The sequence below is a fragment of the Lissotriton vulgaris genome, chromosome 3_2 (assembly GCF_964263255.1).
Source record: "Lissotriton vulgaris chromosome 3_2, aLisVul1.2, whole genome shotgun sequence".
NCBI lineage: Eukaryota > Metazoa > Chordata > Amphibia > Caudata > Salamandridae > Lissotriton > Lissotriton vulgaris.
The window spans coordinates 192,219,982-192,234,832 of NC_141690.1; the positions used below are offsets into that span (position 1 = coordinate 192,219,982).

The window sequence follows — 14,851 nt, forward strand, 5'->3', positions numbered from 1 at the left end:
ACAAAGTACACTGTTCACAATGCTCAGGCGTATCTACTGCCAACAACATGAAATCGACATATTGTATGAGAGCTACTCCTTCAGACAAAGTAAAGGAATCAAGTTGTCGTTTCAACGTTTGACTATAAATGCTCGGACTCTCAGTGTACCCTTGAGGAATTCTACAAAATCTGTACGATTTATTATTCAAAGTGAAACCGAACAAATATCGGCTATCAGGATGAATAGGAATCGAGAAGAAAGCATTCTTCAAGTCAATCACAGAAAATTTAGTTGCTGATGGAGGAACTAGGGTAAGCAATGTCGTTATGTCCGAAACCACAGGGTACTGCGGTACTACAATCTTGTTGACTTCTCGCAAATCAATGATGAATCTGTAAATCCTAGTGTCAGTATCTTTTTTCAAGATAGGAAGACTAGGACTGTTGCAAACACTGTAAGGAACTTCCGCCACAACCCCCACTTTAATCAAATCATGAACAATCCGTATAAGTGCTTCTTCACCTTCTCGAGAAATTTTATAATGAGGCAATCGTGGCAATGAAGCACCCTCCTTGACACTAATATGCACTGGCAGAATAACCATTTGCCCTACATCGGTGTCTGAAGTAGCCCACAAAGTACTAGGGAGTGAAGCTAATGCAATGTCCTCTTTTACAATGCAGGATCTCTCCATTACAGGATAGTTGTCATTCAAAATAACCCATACGCCTTCTGGAGAACATCGTATCATAGCCCTGAAATGCTTGAGCATATCAAGTCCCACAATATTATCTGGTGTATTCGGAGAAAGCAAAAATGGACATGGAGCAGTAAATTTATCAACATGAAATGCAAGCGGTTGTGATAATGGGCTAAGGGAAGGTGTTCCATCGAAACCTATCGATGTAATAGTTAAGCCAGACAGGGGAGCCATTGGAACCAATTGTTTAGAAAAGGCGCTATGAGAAGCTCCTGTATCAACCAGAAACTGATCAGTAGAACTCAAAACACGTGCTTCCTCTAGGCCCTGAATATCCTGAACGATTTGTCATTTGTCCCCGACCACGTGGATACTGCTGAGCACGTAGTGCCGGACAATCAGAAGCCCAATGTCCAAATTTCTTACAATACGCACACTGGTCAACAGACAAATTCGAACGAGCATAAGAAGAAAAGAACGAACCATAAGATCCACGTCCACCTCTATCATTGCCTCTAGAAGGCGGACCATAAGCCTGAGCCAACATAACCTTCATTTTTAATTCTTTAGTCTTTTTATCCTCATTGCCTTTCGCTTCTAATTCCTGTTGTTCGTAATACGGAGCAATAGTTAAAAGACAAACTGGAGAAGAGGTAGTCCATGAACTCTCGTTGGCCTTTAGGCGACTAGCTATTCTTGGCAACAGGTATACAACATATTTATCGACGAACAGATGCCTGTCTGTGTCATCGGTCAATGACTGGCCACTAAAATAGTGGAATGCCTCCTTAAAACGCGTGAAGAAGTCAGAAACCGATTCATCTGTCTTTTGTTTACAAGACGCTAATACAGTCCAATCTATCTTTTTAGGGGGAATAATCGTTTTGAACTTTACTATAATAGCTGCTGGAAGATCTAATATTAACTGACATAGTTTCTGTGCGGGTTCTCTTTCTTCATCTAATTGTTCTAAATCTTTCTATAATGCCCCAAAAGTCGCACGATCATCAACTTTACGCACAGTTCTCCACATATCAGGGGGTAATATCAAACCGAAAAACTGGTCAATATCGGGTAAAGTCATAGTACAAGAGCTAATAGCACCCTCAACTTCCTCTTAAAAGGCTGCTGGATTCTTTCGTGGATCAGGTAATGCAGTTTTAAGAGCCATAACATCCGCTCTATTCTAAGGAGTGTAAACCCAATTATAAATAAAATACCCTTTGCATCAGTAGAAGCCTTATCATTACTTGTACCTGCTCCTTTAGGAGTAACATACAAAGTCTTCCCGCATAGGTTTCGCATAAACTATCGTAGTCTTATCTGTTCCGAAGATAGAAGCTTGGGCCGCGCCAGTCTGAGATGTTTGTGCACCTGCGTCTGCTGCCTTTTTCTCTTCCCACAAATGGACTGTCTCAACACGTAATTTAACCAAACGCCTGATTGAGTCAGCCACCTGAGAAAAGACAAAAAGACCATCACGCATTTGCTTACAATCATTTGCTATATCAACAGGCTCCAAATCGTCAGAATGTTTCCTAAACTGTTCAACAACTTCTGCGGCAAACCCCTCTGTAAAATATACTTGCTCCCTTTCCTGCCAATCCTTCATGTCATCTAAAAATTCAGAAGCAAGAGCAATATTATGGGCAGCTTTACGAGCAGCAGATCTAAGCTGAGACGCACGCTCAGCGGACAACATAGAACGAGTTTCCCGTGCTTTCTCCTGGTCTGCAGGAGAGTCCTCACCTGAGTCATAAGGAGCAGAAGTAACAGTATACGGAGGTGGAGAACGATCTAACAAGAGAGAATCATCTTGGGGTTTATTAAGAATAGGATAAAGAGGTCTACGCACAGTGTATTGGCCATTTACCTGTAAATGATGCTCCCTATCTTCTCTCTCTTTAAGTTCTTTCATTTCTTTATTTTTCATTTCCAATGCTTTCGCATGAATGCTCTTACGCTGTTCTTTTTCAATCAAGGCTTGCTCACGCTTCATTCGCTCACGCACTTCTTTCTCCCACATTCGTACAGTCAAACATGTCTTGTCTAGCCTTTCGCTTAAACATTCGTTGTTTCGAGTATATTTATTCCATAACGTGCTGTACATTATAGAAGAAATACCTTATTTAATATACATGTCCCTATTAGGCGTCCCCTCCGAGGGGGCCGGTTGTGCTACATCAAGTCTCAAATTGGTACCACTACAAAAGCAACACATCCTACGAAGTGTGCTAGAAACAGGCAAGCCAAAAATAGTGCAGAATATGCAGCATTATAACCAAAGTAGCACTTAAGGTACTGTAGTACGTTGTGCCGTTCAAATCAATTCAAAAACAGAGAAAATTCTCCTCATTACCTGCCTGTATAAATTGCAATTCATATATCAATCCCATACAAATCCAAAGTTGGCCAACACAAATTCCAAAATTCCAAAGCCACAGTAAGCCACAGTAAGCGTTACTAAACTACCTTACCAATCCCAGGCATCAAAAACCAACAGCAAGTGCCACATAACGACTCTTAACAATCAATTGGTGTCCAGGTTCCAACTGCCAAGTTCTCAAATTGACCAAATGGTCACTGCACGGCGAATCAACAGAAGAGATCTCAGTCGAGGACAAGCACCACCTGGAGGGTCAGATCAGAAAAAGAGGAAAAACGCAGTGGTTGCCGAGGCGCAGGTCTCCTCGGGCAGTGATTGTCCAAAGCGAGATTCCAATCCTCCGTTTCGACCACTCCTTCGGGCATCCGAGTCGCCGATGAGCCCCACATGTTGGGCGCCAATTTGTGGTGGTGAGCCTCAGCAAGGCCTACCAGTGCAAGGGGTTCGCCCTTCTCTGCATAAGTCCTCAGACCAATAGAATAGAAGTTGGCACAGAAACTGGAATAGAAAATACAAAGTTTATTAACCTTATGAGATGGAACTACATTCACACAATACCCTTCGGCAATGTATGAAGTAGCACACTGAATGGAAGGAGCTTCGTCCTTTTATACCCACACAGGGGCTCAAAAGAAGGCGGTACAAGTACAAGAAGTAGGTTTTAGGCACATATAAGGTCATATGGAAAATGCACAGTCAACAATGGGAGGAGCTAACAGTTGCTAATTCTGGTGAACACATCCTGACATTTACAGACTAACAGCAGCTGCATGGACAGCTGCAAGCTCAACTGAGCATGTGCAAAGTGAAAGAGGCTAAATATAACCTGTCTCTAGGCAGATGACAAGAGCAGACAACAGCAAGGTAGGACAGAGCACATGGCATACACGTGGAGGCACATGGCAAACAAAATGGCTGCCAGAAATACAAAATGGATTCCACAAAACGGACAAGATAGCCTCTAAATACAGGATGGCTTCTGCTAACGCTAACCCAATCGCTGCCAAATTACAACACTGCTTTCCTTTGTTCATTCTATTTTCCTTCCCTTTTTCTTTTTCCTTCCTTCCTGCCTTCCTTCTTTCTTTCGTTCTTTCTTTCGTTCTTTCTTTCTTTCTCTTTCTTTCTCTCTTTCTTTCTTTCTTCTTTCATTCTTTCTTTCTCCCCACTTTCTTCCTTTCTCCCGTTTCTTTTTTCCTTCCTATGTTCTTTCTTGTCTTCCTTCTTTCTCTCTTCTTTCTTTTGTTCCTTCCTCCCGGCTTTTTTTCATGCTTGCTCTCCATTGTTCCTTCTTTTATTTCCCTCTTTCTTGCCTTCTTTTTTTCCTTTCTTGCCATCTTTCTTTGTATTTTTACCTTCTTTTTACGTTTATTTCTCTTTGTCAGTCAATACTAGACCAATTAGCAGTTTTTAGATGTGTTTTAGCCAAGACCTTTTGACTTTACTAAAATTGTGTGCATAACATAAATTTACGAAAGACGTGTGTGCGCCTTCTTTCGTATTAGGTTGATATGAACACTATACAAAATACAAGCATGCATGGGCTGTTACAAATACTTTTCAACCAGCGCTTCCTTCATCCCACTTGTCCTGCATGTATTCAAAACATTAGAAAGCAAGATTCATGGCCCTGATGCCTGGGGAATGGCTGCTTCTAAAACATTTTGCCCGATGGCGTCGCCCCTCAGAAACAACAACGGGCAGGGGCTGCGGACTTTATGACAAATCTTTTGAACATATTGTCGGCAGCTGCCCAGTTTTACTTGAAGAACGGGCATTTCTCCTGAAACAGAAATGGTATACACTAGACATTTGCACATGCCGGGAGCAGTGGCGTAATGAAACTTGAGGGGGCCCCCCTGCAAACTACATGGAGGGGGCACCCCTCCCATTCTTCGTGCCAGTCTAGAGCTCTCAGGCCAGCGACCCGCTATACTGCAGGGGATGCAGGGCTATTGTTACGCCACTGTCACCAATACAGCCGTTATAAGTAACACTGGATGGGGGAGTTAAAGGTTGGGCTTAGTCAGCCAGCAGGTTATCATAGGTGGTGGTCTATTCATTACAGGGTCCCTGCCATCAGTAGGACGGGGAAGTTTGCCCAATTTTAGGTGGGTTTCCTGATGCAGACTCCTGTCATGATATACAACATCCGGCCCACTCATCGTTCAGTTTTGACAAAAGTGCATCCACTGCTCCTTCTTGTTTCTGTTGTAAAAACATTAGACAATGCGACAATGCAGTATTTCAAAAGCAGATGTAACTACAAAGAGCAAATTTTGATAGTACATTTTAATTAGGAGACAATAGCAATCTTAAGAGGCATTCCATAGCTTCATACACACAGTCTATCTCTCTCTCAGTCTGTCAGTCAGTCTCTCTCTCTCAGTCAGTGAGTATCTCTCTACCTCAGTCAGTCAGTCTCTTTCTCTGTCAGTCAGTCTCACTCTCTCTCAGTTAGTCAGTCTCACTCTCTCTCAGTCAGTCTCTCAGCCAGTCAGTCTCTCAGTCAGTCAGTATTTAGTCTCTGAGTCAGTCTCTCCACTCTCTCACCACTCTCTCTGTATCCATTCTCCCTCACCTCTCTCTCTCTCTCCACTCTCTCTCTCTGCTCTCTCCACTCTCTCTCTCTCCTCTCTCTCTCCTCTCTCTCCACGTTCTCTCTCCACTGTCTCTCTCCACTCTCTCTCTCTCTCCATTCTCTCTCTACTCCCTCTCCACTCTCTCTCTCCAATCTCTCTCTCTACTCTCCCTCCACTCACTCTCTCTCCACTCTCTCTCTCCACTCTCTCTCTCCTCTCTCTCCACGTTCTTTCTCCACTCTCTCTCTCTCTCCATTCTCTCTCTACTCCCTCTCCACTCTCTCTCTCCAATCTCTCTCTCTACTCTCTCTCCACTCACTCTCTCTCTCTCTAATCTCTCTCTCCACTCTCTCTCTCTACTCTCTCTCCCCTCTCTCTCTCTCCAGTCCCTCACTCTCTACTCTCTCTCCACTCTCTCTCCACTGTCTCTCTCCACTCTCTCTCAACTCTCTCTCTCTCCATTCTCCCTCTCTCTCTCTACACTCTCTCTCCTCTCTGTCTACTCTCTCTCCACTCTCTCTCTCTCCACTCTCTCTCTACTCTTTCTCCACTCTCTCTCTTCACTCTCTCTCTACTGTCTCTCCACTCTCTCCCTCCACTCTCTCTCTCTACTCTCTCTCTCCACTGTCCCTCTCTCCACTCTCTCTCTCCACTCTCTCTCTCTCCACTGTTTCCCTCCACTCTCTCTCTCTACTCTCTCTCCACTCTCTCTCCACTGTCTTTCTCTCCACTCTCTCTCCACCCTCTTTCTACTGTTTCCCTCCACTCTCTCTCTACTCTCTCTCCACTGGCTTTCTCTCCACTCTCTCTCCACTCTCTTTCCACTGTCTCTCTCCACTCTCTCTCAACTCTCTCTCTCTCCATTCTCCCTCTCTCTCTCTACTCTCTCTCTCCACTCTGTCTACTCTCTCTCCACTCTCTCTCTCTCCACTCTCTCTCTACTCTTTCTCCACTCTCTCTCTTCACTCTCTCTCTACTGTCTCTCCACTCTCTCCCTCCACTCTCTCTCTCTACTCTCTCTCTCCACTGTCCCTCTCTCCACTCTCTCTCTCCACTCTCTCTCTCTCCACTGTTTCCCTCCACTCTCTCTCTCTACTCTCTCTCCACTCTCTCTCCACTGTCTTTCTCTCCACTCTCTCTCCACTCTCTTTCTACTGTTTCCCTCCACTCTCTCTCTACTCTCTCTCCACTGGCTTTCTCTCCACTCTCTCTCCACTCTCTTTCCACTGTCTCCCTCCACTCTCTCGCTCTACTCTCTCTCCACTCTCTCTCTCCACTGTCTCTCTCTCCACTCTCTCTCCACTCTCTGTCTCCACTGTCTGACTCCATTCTCTCTCTCTCCACTCTCTCTCCAATCTCTCTACTCTCTCTCTCTACTCTCTCTATCCACTCTCTCTCTCCAATCTCTCCACTCTCTCTCTCTCTCCACTCTCTCCACTCTCTCCACTCTCTCCACTCTCTCTCTCCACTCTCTCTCTCCACTCTCTCTCTCCACTCTCTCTCCACCCTCTCTCTCCAATCTCTCCATTCTCTCTCTCCACTCTCTCCCACTCTCTCTCACAAAGTAGTGTGCGTTTAAACAAGAGGGCTTACCTGAGGGCACAATTTTGCTGCCTCGTCCCTTCTCATATGGGCATTGCCCTGGAGAATGCTGTCTCTGGGGCCCCCATCCTTGTCCTTTTCCCTTCTCAGAGGAGCAGAGTCCTGTGGGGAATGCTCTCTCTGGGGCCCCCACCCCCATCCTTGTCCTCTCCCGTCTCAGAGGCAGTGCTCTGTGGGGAATGATGTCTCTGGGACCTCCACACCCATCCTTTGCCCTGTCAGCTCTCCTCTGTGCTGCCTCTTGCTGTCTCTGGGGCCCCCACGCCCATCCTTTTTCCGGGCCTGGCTCTGACTGAAGAGAAACAATGTAACTTGTTACTTTGTTTCTCTTCAGATCAGGTCAGGTCAGGTAAAATGTTTTGATAGAGCGCAACTTATCACCGCAAGGTCTCAAGGCGCTTGGGCATTGAAAAACAGTAGAACAGTGCCGAAAAGATGTTCCAGGCAACGGCGGGCACTATTTCGGGAACAACCAGGTTTTGAGACTTGCCATGAAGAGTTTGTGTTCAGAAATGGATAAAAGGTGAGGGGGCAGTTTATTCCACAACCGAGGGGCAACATTAGAAAAAGAGCAGTGGCCATTTCGAGAGGTACGGACACGAGCTGGATCAGGAATGATTTATTGCTGGATCTTAGTGGTCTATTTGGTGCATGCCAGTTAAGCTTCTTTCTAAAGTAATTAGGACCAAAGTTGTCCAAGATGGCGTGCGTGAGACTCAGAATCCTATAGTGGCTTCTCTGGCGTATGGGGAGCCAACAGAGTTTTTTCAAGGTAGGGGCGGAAGGGGTTCTAGGCGGAAGGTCTAGAGTCAGTCTGGCCGCCGCATTCTGCAGGGTCTGCAGTTTGGAAAGCAGGTTTTCGTTGAGTCCAAAAAACAGAGCATTGCCGTAATCGAGCCGGCTGATGACCAAGCCCTGCACCAAAGGCTTCCTGGCTTCGATAGGAAGCCATTTGAAGATCTTCCGGAGATTACGCATAATCCCGTAGCAGATGCCGATTACCTGGCTGACATGATTTTTCATGGACAGGGCATGATCTATTGTTAGCCCTAGGTTTCGGGTTGGAGGTTTGGGGGGGACAGGATCCCAGTTCCGGCGGCCACCATTCATGTGACCAAAATCCCTCGGCCTTGCCAAACAGGATGATGTCCGTTTTACTGCTGTTTAGTTGGAGTTTGTTGCTGCTCATCCAGTTACTTATATCAATCATGCAGTTTTTAAAGCAAAGATGTGTGTCAGAGTAGTCTGGGCCGCATGTAATAAGTAACTGGGTATCGTCAGCATACGATACGGTTTTGAAGCCGTACGATTTAATGACGTTGGCCAACAGGGTCCAGTATAGATTGAACAGCATAGGACTTAGGATAGATCCCTGGGGTACCCTCACTGTGACTGGGCGGCTGCTGGAGGTCAGGGACTCAACTTGAACTGTAGTTGAGCGGTCAGTAAGATAGTTACCCAGCCAGTCAGGGCTTTTCCTCTGATACCCATCTCCCACAATCGATTCAGAATGTTGTGGGAGATGGTATCCAAAGCTTCTGATAAGTCCAGAAGGACCAGAATTGCTGACTCCCCTTTGTCCAACGTAAGCCTGATATTATCCACAATCTCTAGGACTGTGGTCTCTGTACCGTGGGCAGCACGGAAGCCTGATTGGGACGGATCTAAAATCCCTTGTGCCTTCACAAGTCCTGGGTCAGAGCGAGGGGCTCAGAGCAGGCTGCAGCTGCCTGAGAGAAATCCACTCACAGCTCTCTACTGATAAGCTGAGGGGGCCCCCCTTCCTGTACTGAAGACTGGGGGCCCCCCGCACCACGGGGGCTGCGGGGGTGTTTGTTAAACGCCTCTGGGTCATGTGTGAAGGGAGTCTCCCTGAGTTCTACTCAGTCTTTCTTCAGAAAATTGTCTCCTCACCATGTCTGATTAGAAAGAATCTTTCGGGCCTGCAAGACATGTGGCAAGAAGAGAGTCCATGTTGATGATCCTCACAAGGACTGCATTTACTGCCTCCACCCAGCCCATGAGGTAAAACGGCGCAAACTCTGTTGCATTTTCTCTTCTAAAACCATAAGAGATAGAGAGGGGAGGCTGCTTTTGTGGTTACAGTCCACTAAGCACCGCAAATCATCGGAGGAGAACAGCGATGGCGCATCCTGGCCTCACAAGAGAGCAAGATCTCAAGAGAAAGACTCTGGAGAGGAGGTGGAAACACCTCAAACCCTCTTCAGAAAGCTAGTGCTCAAAACAGAAGAAACATTCTAAGGTCTCATCTGAGCCTTCGTCTTCTGTGTCCTCTACTCCAATGAGGAAAGAAAAGAAGCACCGTAAAGCCTCCTCATCCAGGCCCATACTGTCAATGAAGGTATCGTTGACACCATCATTGTCAACGACCGCCCCATCTGTGCAGTCAGTGAGGTTTGCAGTGATGAAACCGACGAAGATAGCGTCAAGGCCACTACTGTCGCAGGACGACAACACCATCGATGACAGGTTCGTCGACAATGACACCGTTGACAAGGCCATCCGCAGTTGCGATTCCATCGACAGCGACAGTGGCAATACTGCCAACTACCAGTTATCCAACATCAGTGACCAGGAGTCCGTCAATGCCACCGTCGGCGATTTCAACCTGAGATGACAGCTTACAGTAAGCTTCCCCCTTTGCCTCCTTCGCACCTTTTTTATCTTCAAGAGTCGGATGATGATGATGAGGAAGATGATGGGATGTACGGACTGGCGCACAGGCCTTTGGAGCTGCAGTTAATTGCCAAGAAGTTGACGAAGACTATGATGACCAGCAATACTACCAGCCATATCTGGCACTGCCACGTCATTATGAACGCTATGAATATCAAGAACATCACCCAAGAGAGATAGCTCACCTGCCGCCAGCTTTGATACAAGACCTTGAAGCTATGATGGCAGATTACAAACAAAGATTTCCATCTCAAGGAACCACCGGTTCAACCACAGGCCCTTGAGAAACTGAGTTCGCCAGCAACACCTGCAGTGCTGCCTTTTACACAAGAGAGAGAAGAAGGCGAAATTCCAGACCCTATGCCTGCAGACCCTTGAGAGGACTACATTATTCCCACTCCCTCCCCCCCATCAGACAAGCCAGCGGATTCACCGCCAGAAGACATAGGGGTTTTCTACAACTTAATGGAGATGGCTTTTAATAGATTCCATCTCCCCATGGAGGTTACACATACAGACTGCTTCCTGTATGACTTTAAAGGGGAAGCCAGAAAATCAATACGCACAATTCCAATAATAGACTACATCTGGCAAGAGGGGATAAAGATAATGATGACCCCAGCCACAATACCACCAGTGTTCTCTTGCATAGACAAAAAATACAGAGCCCCAGAAAATTTGTCTTCTTGTCTGACAGGCCACCTGAAGCAGGATTCTCCACCTTGGCTGCAACTACTATCAAGGCGGCCAACGCTTTGGCTAACATTTGCTACGGTTGACAAATGTGGTTGGAAATGTCCTCTTTACTAGACATCAGTCCTGAGGAGAGAAAGCAGGAAGCCAGAAATATCATCATAAAAGGAGAATAGGTGACCTCGGAGACAATCGACTGCGCTATGGACTTAGCCAACATGGGGTTCCGCCAACTGGCAGATGCAGCAGTCTTAAGGCGCCATGGGTGGTTGAAAGCAACCACATTTAGACTGGAGGTCCAGTCTAAGGCTCTGGATTTGGCGTTCGATGAGGACGCTTTGATTGGGAAACATATAGATGAGGCACTTCTATCCATCAAAAAGTACACGGATACAGCAAAATCCTTAGGTTCCCTCCAATAAAGGAAAGTACCATTCAGAGGGGCAAAGGGACATGGTTTTTCTACCTACAGATGAAACAATACCAGCCCTATCAGCCACAATATAGGTAATCCTATCAAGCCGCTGCCTACCGTTAACCGGCCAAAGCTGGTTTTTCTTGCCAAGGGAGTCAAAAGAGATCATCGATCCAAGGCAGGAACAATGGAAAAAAACTATGATTCTACCAGAGTAACTTTTATCCCCCTCTTTTTCCCCTCCCGTGGGCGCAAAGATATCCAGCTTCTTCCAGCAATGGGAGAGTATACTTCGTACCGTTGGGTACTGGATTTGATTGCCTTTGGTCACACGCTGGAATTCGTTCAAAAACCTCCAACTACGCCACCCAGGGGAGCCCCTCCCCCTCGTCTTCACTTATTGTAGAAGGAAGCAAAAGTTATGCTCACAAAAGGAGCCATAGAGAAAGTTAAAACTCTGCAAAGAGGGCAAGGTTTCTACTCCCGTTTCTTCTTGGTTATGATGAAGTCAGGGGAAAGGAGACCAATTTTGGATCTCAGACAGTTAAATAAGTTCCTGAGGAAGCAAACTTTCAGGATGGTAACTCTGGCCGAGATCTTACGTCGTCTCAACAAAAGGAGACTTCATGACCTCCCTTGATTTGGAATATGAATATTTCCACATCCCCATTCATCAGAAGCATCGAACATTCCTCAGATTCGCGGTGGCTGGTACCCATTACCAATTGAAGGTTCTCCCTTTCGGCCTCAAGTCAGCACCCAGAATATTTGCAAAATGCCTGGTGCCGGTAGCCGCAGCCCTACGTTCCCAAGGCCACCAAGTATTCCCCTACTTGGACAACTGGCTGTGAAAGGCATCTACGGCAAAGCAAGTAACCAGGACCACCAACGCTTGCTTGCGGCTGTTCACCAAGTTGAGGTTGACAGTCAACCTCATAAAGTCCTAATTTATTCCCAATCAGATAGCACAATTCCTGGGAGCCAGATTGGACACAATCCAATGCAAAGCATTCTTGTCGGAAGGACGCCAATCCTGTCTACAACAATTTGCTATGGCCATCGCAAGAAAAAGGTCAGCTTCTGTAAGGAAATAAAAATTGCTGCTCGGTATGTGTTCATCGGCGATAGACCTGGTTCTTTTGGCCAGGCTCAAAATGCGACCTCTCCAGGAAGAATTTCAAAAGCAATGGCTTTAAACATCGGGATCTTTTGAAGACATCGTTCGGATTACTCCGGCCATGAAGATAGCAATGAAATGGTGGTACCACACCTCAAACCTTTCAAAAGGACTGACTTTCGTACAAAACATACCAGACTACATCCTGATACGGATACCTCCATGAAAGGCTGGGAGGCCATTTGCAGGACTTTAAATTTCAACGCAAGTCGTCCAAGTCTCAAAAATAAAGTCATATCAACAACCTGGAGTTGAAGGCCATAGTCCTCTCTTTGCAGGCCTTCCTGCCGAGATTAGCAGGTGCTTCTGTACTGGTCAGTAAAGACAACACGACCAGTATGGCCTACATAAACAAACAGGGAGGGACCAAATCTCTCACGCTTTGTCTGGAAGTGCAAGAACGGTGGAGCTGCTCAACAGAGCACATGATTTCTCTCAGGGCAGAGCATGTTCCAGGTTTGCACAACAAGCTGGCAGATGCTCTCAGCAGAGTTACGGACAATTGCCATGAATGGGAACGCAACCAATTCCATCTGGATGAAGTTTTTGCTCTATGGGGACAACCATCTCTGGACCTGTTTGCCACAAATAACAACGCCAAATGCCAGTTCTATGCCAACAGGTATCCCCTTCAGGGTTCTCAGGGCAATGCCCTATCGATGCGATGGTCAGGGATATATGCCTATGCCTTTCCCCCATCCCATTGATTCCCAGGATACTGACCAAAGCAAAACTGGAAGGATGTTGTCTGATTCTTATTGCACCCAGGTGGCACAGGCAACATTGTTTCCCGGAACTTCTTCACCTCTCTGAAGCCAGACTCATAGGTTTGCGGCTGTTTCCTCCTCTCCTATACAGGGACAATGGTCAAGTGCAACATCGAAATCCGGAGTCACTGCACTTACACGCCTGGCTCCTGAATACCTGGAATTTAGAGACATGAACATTTCGTAAGAGTGTAGAGATATCCTCTCAAAATCCAGAGCAGAGATCACCAACAAGACGTACAAACTAGAATGGAAAAGGTTCTGTTTCTGGTACCATATCTTCTCTCTTTTTGCAAAATTAGGTTAGCCTTCTCTTCGGTTAGGTGCATCTGGCTTCTATCTCTCGTTATAGAAGAGCTTCCAGTGCCACTACGCTTTGTGCCTCAAGCCTCATCAAACAATTCATGAAGGGGCTGTTCCGTGCTTTCCCTCCAGTGCGAGCACCTCCACCGGAATTGAACCTCAACATGGTCCTTGCACAACGCATGAAAAGACCATTTGAACCCATTCATAAAGCTGAATTGAAATACCTAACATGGAAAGTCGCCCTTCTCCTTGCCCTCACTTCAGCCAAAAGAGTAAGAGAAATCCAGGTATTCACCATTAAGAAACTCTTTTTAATATTTAAGGAGAATGCTGTGATTCTAAGGACTAATCCCTCGTTTATCCCTAAAGTGCCTTCTCAATTCCACCTCAATGAGCTGGTTATACTCCGGTCCTTTTTTCCTCAACCATCAACGCCTGCAGAGCAGGCGCTACATACCAGGATGTCAAACGTTGCCTTAAGTTCTATCTTCAGAGTATGGAGGACATTTGAATGACTGATCAATTATTTGTCGCCTATGGCCAAGGCAAAGAAGGGACTGCAATAAAAAAAAAAGCCACTATCGCAAGATGGATATCAGCTGAGATACAATTCTGTCATGGCAAAGCCAACAAACCTTTTGAAAGTTCAGCATGCGCTCACTCTACCAGAGCGGTTGTGACATCAGTGGCCCTCTTCGCAGGGGTGACTTTGGAAAAGATCTGTTGTGCTGCAACCTGGAGGCCCACTCATACCTTCATGCAGCACTACTGCCTGGAATCCGCGCAGGACGCAAATGCAGCAGTAGCCCAGGCGGTGCTTCGTCATCTCTTCCATTAAGGTAAGCCTCTTTCTAGCCTTTGGAAAGAGTCTTTTTGTTCTTATGGTGGTTTTTCATATGCTAGAATGTATTTTAAAAAGATATCATTCACATATATATATATATATATATATATATATATATATATATATATATATATATATATATATATATATATATATATATATATATATATATATATATATATATACATATATATATATATATATATAAATATAAATATATAAAACAACAACAGCCCTTGTGCTTCGGAAGTGCACTCAAAGCTGTCTCTCACCATCCAGCAAGAGTGCCTCGCAGTAACTTGAAACGCTGAGTACAATTGTTTCCTTGAGTAGGCTCAGTCCCCCTGTGCTCATTTAGGCTGAAATTATATTTCCCTTAAGTAGGGTAAGGATTCCAGTCTGCAAGTGTTCATCACCCTAGAGACAGCTTGCTTAGCGGAAAGGAAGGGTTCCTCTCCGTAGCCGTTTTCCATCTAGACTTTGCAATCCGTAAAGAAACTGGTGCATCTTCCCACGGCCAGAGCAGCTGTGCACTTTATGTAAAACAACAAAAGCCCTTGTGCTTCGGAAGTGCACTCAAAGCTGTCTCTCACCATCCAGCATGATTGCCTCGCAGTAACTTGCTTTCCGATATCCTCATTACATTATGCCACATCCTTTCCGCTAAGCAAGCTGTCTCTAGGGTGATGAACACTTGCAG

The 14,851-nt window shown here is 45.8% G+C and overlaps 1 protein-coding gene across 1 annotated transcript in view; it reads left to right on the plus strand.

Annotated features, from left to right (window-relative positions):
• The window catches only part of POLN (DNA polymerase nu), a 2,377,116-nt gene that overhangs the window by 1,272,069 nt on the left and 1,090,196 nt on the right, over positions 1–14,851 (plus strand). The window lies entirely within an intron of this gene.